We start from the raw sequence: 4,978 nt of genomic DNA on the forward strand, positions 1-4,978 counted from the left end.
TGGCGGATGTGGTATTCTGTTACCTGAGTATATGACAGTGAAATCTCATAGAAATGGCTTCCAGGTTAATGCCACATCTTCCTCCGTCCTTCTAAAACTTGGCAAGTCTCCAAGTACGTTCGATGTCTCGTCACCATTAAGTTGGTGGTATAGGCTCAGTTGAGAGTACTCCTGACCTGCGCCAGATCCTGGCTCTGAACACAATCTCCCATAAGGAATTGTGTCAACCCTCGCATGGCCTCCCTGCTTTGCATAGATAACCATGGGGATCGTTACGAGCGACTATACAATCGAACATCGATAGCGGCTAGGAGTTTGGACCCTATCGATATGAATAAAGAAAACAAAAACACACCACAGATGTTACCGAAAGTGCCACTGCAAGATGGCCAAAGGAAGTCCGCAATGGACGAGGGCACGCCAAAGGTGCCACCACAAAAGAATGTACTCATTTCAGTGGGAAATGATATTAACACACCACAGATGTTACCGAAAGTGCCACTGCAGGATGGCCAAAGGAAGTCCGCAATGGACGAGGGCACGCCAAAGGTGCCACCACAAACAAATGTACTCATTTCACCGGGAAATGATATTACCCAGAGAATGAAGAGTGAAGAGGCGATGACATTCGAAAAATGCATAGTCGCCTTAAACAAAATAAAGCAAGCCGTAAATCGGCAAAGAAATGTTTCGACGGACATTAGAGAGGAGGTACACGAACTGGCGACGCAGTTCGATACGATGGCTTACTACCACCGTCGTTGGCTTAAGGCAGAATCAAAAAAAAAGGCACGAAGGGATACCAATGCGGTAGACACACAAACCGTGCAGCGACAAAAATGTACAGCTACAAGCCCAGTGGCGGAAACACCAGAGAAAAAGCTGAAAACGAAAGAATCTGAAGCCTCCACCGAAGGCGCTGAAGGAAAAAACGAAAAAAAATGGGTAAAGGTAACAGCCAAAAAACAAAAAACGTCAAAAAAGCCTGAAGCACCTCCAAAGAAAGCGGCAAAACGAAAAGAGAAGCCCAGGATCCGTGAGAAACCGGAAGCTGTCCTCATCAAACCAAACGAAGGACACACATACGCGGATATCCTTAAGGACCTCCGCACGAAGATAAAGCCAGATGATGAAGAGGTGGCCATCCGGTCTATACGTAAAACTAGGAGTGGGGCTGTACTTTTAGAACTAGGAAAAGGTGGTAAAAAAAACGACTTTTATGCCGAATTAAAAGGAACAATGGGAGAGGTAGCAAAGGTAACTGAATTGAAACCCCGTGCAAAAATAGAAATCCGCGACTTGGATAGCCTTACAACAGATGATGAGGTAAGAGCGGCAGTAAGAATTGCACTCCAAGAACCCACGGAGCAAATGGATGTAAAAATTTCTGGTGCAAATACCAGAGAACAACGGAGAGCCTATGTATGCATATCAAGCCAAGCAGCTAAAACACTACAAAAGACGGAACGTATTCGTGTGGGCTTAGTAAGATGCAGAATCAAACTCTTACAAGATGTAAAACGCTGTTACAGATGCTTTGAAACAGGACATCTTCAATACAATTGCAAAGGACCTGACAGAAAAGGTCAAGGCCTATGCATTCGATGTGGAGAAAGCGGACACAAGCTGAAAGAGTGCACAAGGCCGCCAAAATGCTGCATTTGCGCAAGTAAAGGATGCATCAAGGTGGACCACATACCGGGTTCCCATAAATGTGAAGCTAGCAAAAGGATATGAGAATACTCCAAGCAAATATGCATAGGAGCAAGACGGCTGACGCTCTGCTCTCTCAATTAGTTCTAGAACGAAAAATCGACGTCGTCATCATAAGCGAGCAATACAAGAAAAGTAGTAGCACAGGATGGTATGAGGACCACACTGGAACCGCAGCTATCTGGACGCCATCAAAAGGAACACTTAACGCTGTGAATAATGGAAGCGGGGAAGGTTTTGTATGGGTGAGGACAAATAACTACACTGTTATTAGCTGCTATCTAACACCCAATGACACTATTGGTGAATTTGAAAACAAACTCCATAATATAGAAGATAAGGCTAGAGAAATCGGAGGCTCCCTAATTATTGCAGGGGACTTCAACTCTAAAGCAATCGAATGGGGTTCCACGACGACAAACTCACGCGGTCGACGAGTACTTGACATGGTGTCTAGATTGGGGCTTATAGTAGCAAACTTAAGTTTCGCTACAACATTCAGAAGACCCGGATGCGAAGCCACAACTCCAGATATAACACTTATGTCGGATATGTTTTCAGGGGCACTCAGAGACTGGAAAGTACTGGAGGATTATACCGGCAGCGATCACCAATATATTGAATTCAAGATTACACTGCGGGATAGCGCTGCAACAGACTACCAACCTAGCGGTACGCGGAAATGGAAGGTGGACTGTTTAGATGTACCATCTCTACTTGCTGCTATAGACAGCAGGGTTGCAGATAGAGATCCCTTACTAAACTCGACCACACTAACAGTATACACCATGAATAGCATTCTACAAGCTTGTAATGTTTCCATGCCAAAAGTGGGAAGATCAACCCGAAAGAAAGCCGCATACTGGTGGACCGAGCAAATCGCGGAAATGAGGACCATCTGTTTGAGGTGCAGGCGAAAGCTGACCAGAGCCCGGAGAAGAAGTACTGCTGAAATAGAGGAGGTGGAGTTTAAAATAGCTAAGAAAAATTTGAAAGAAGCCATAAAACAAAGCAAAAAGGCGAAGTGGGAAGAACTAAGAGAAGATATAAACAACAATCCATGGGGCACCGGATACAAGATTGTAACTAAAAAGCTGGGTGCCAGACAACCCACCCCATCACTAGGAAGCGAAAAAATGAAGGAAATAGTTGACACATTATTCCCGACACATGAGGTGCTCCCAAGCAGATCAGATGATCTCCTGAGAGAAATGCCGCCACTATTTACTCTACAAGAGCTTTTTGCAGCTGCTAGCGCGCTAAAAAATAATAAAGCTCCGGGGCCAGATGGAATACCGGCTGAGATACTAAAAGTGATTGCAAATGAACGACCACATGTACTACTAGAAATGTACAATGCTTGTTTAATGGAAGGCAACTTTCCGGAAATTTGGAAGAAACAGAAACTAACTTTAATTAGTAAGGGTAAAGGCGACCCAGAACGTGCTGAAGCATACCGACCACTCTGCATGCTCGACACCGCTGGAAAACTCCTTGAAAGACTGATCAAGCCTCGACTTACAACAGCAATCGAATCAGCAGGTGGCTTGTCACCGAGACAGCACGGTTTCAGGACAGGACGCTGCACGCTAGGTGCAATAGAAGATATAGTTACGGCAGTAAAGACTGCACAGACTGGTAACCACTATTCGAGAAACATTGTCTTGCTTGCAACACTTGACGTACGAAACGCGTTCAATAGTGTAAGATGGGCTGATATTCTCAATACACTGGAAAACAAGTTTAGAGTACCACGCTACCTGATGGATATAATAGCTAGTTATTTGAAAAATCGCGTGCTAGTCTACGACACCCACGACGGACCAAAAGAAAAACAAATCACATCAGGAGCAGCGCAAGGATCAGTTCTCGGACCTGAGCTGTGGAATGATAATTACAATGGTATCTTAGAGCTGGAAATGCCGGATGATACACATCTGGTGGCATTTGCAGATGATGTTGCAGCAGTGATAAAGGCAAGAAATATAGAAGAAGCGCAACGAAAGCTAACCATGGTAATGATACGAACACAGGAATGGTTAGAGGATCACGGACTCAAACTCGCCGCGGAGAAAACAGAGTTGATCTTTCTCACAAGAAAGCATATACAGCTAGAAGTCGAAATGCGAGTATGCGACAAAACTTTAATGTCGCAAAAAACAGTCAAATATTTAGGCCTTCGACTGGACTCCAGACTAACATTCTGGGCTCAGATTGAGGAAGCGGCATCTAAAGCGGGAAAAGCTACAGCAGTATTGAGCAGACTTATGGCAAACATAAGGGGACCCACACAGAGTAAAAGACAGCTCCTCATGGCTACGGTAAATTCCATTCTTCTATACGGAAGCGAAATATGGGCAGCCGCACTACAAGCAAAATACCGAAGAAGAGCGTTAGCGTCAGTGCAGCGAACAGCAGCTCTAAGGATATGTTCAGCGTATCGCACCGTTTCAGAAGCAGCGGTTCTCGTGATTACTGGAAATATTTCTATTGACCTACAGGCTCAAGAGCGAAAAACATGTTGGCAGGCAAAACGAATGGGAAACAACAACACCGACAAGCAGTTGGTAAGACGCAGAACCATTGCAGTATGGCAGCAACGCTGGGACTCAGATAACCGTGGACGATGGACTGCAAGGCTTATCCCAGATCTAAAAACCTGGCTAGCAAGAGACTTTGGCGAGGTTAACTACTACCTACTAAAAAAAAAAAAAAAATTATTATTATTAACAGCTATCTCTATCGCATGCGCAAAGTAGAGTCACCAAATTGCATATATTGCGGAGCGGAGGATGATACCGCAGAACACACATTCTTTGAGTGCAATAAGTGGTTGCCAGAACGAGAAGCACTTGCAATGCAAGTTGGTACCTTCACTCCCAGGACGGTAACGGGAAAAATGATCGAAAACATAACAAACTGGGATCGCGTAAAAATGTTTGCTGAAAAGATCCTGAGATTGAAAAAAGTAGACCTTGACAGAAGACAACTGGAGTAAAACAGATGAATCACACAAAGACGAAGGATAAGGTTAATCACCTGCAGCAGATGCGGGGCCTGGACGCAGGTCACACCGATGGAAGTCTTAGATGACTAATAGAGACCCTACCTTGAAGTAATACTAACGTAGTCCCGGGGTAGGACAAGGTCTCTAGGAATGAGGGGGAGTTGGTTTACTCCGTGCAAGTCGGACACTCACTTTCCGGGCCGCCGGATTGTGGTCAGTGCGTAGGCATTCCACTCCTCCTTGCCGAAAAAAAAAAAA

Source organism: Teleopsis dalmanni, chromosome 2 (genome assembly GCF_002237135.1).
Source record: "Teleopsis dalmanni isolate 2A chromosome 2, ASM223713v2, whole genome shotgun sequence".
Taxonomy (NCBI): Eukaryota; Metazoa; Arthropoda; class Insecta; order Diptera; family Diopsidae; genus Teleopsis; species Teleopsis dalmanni.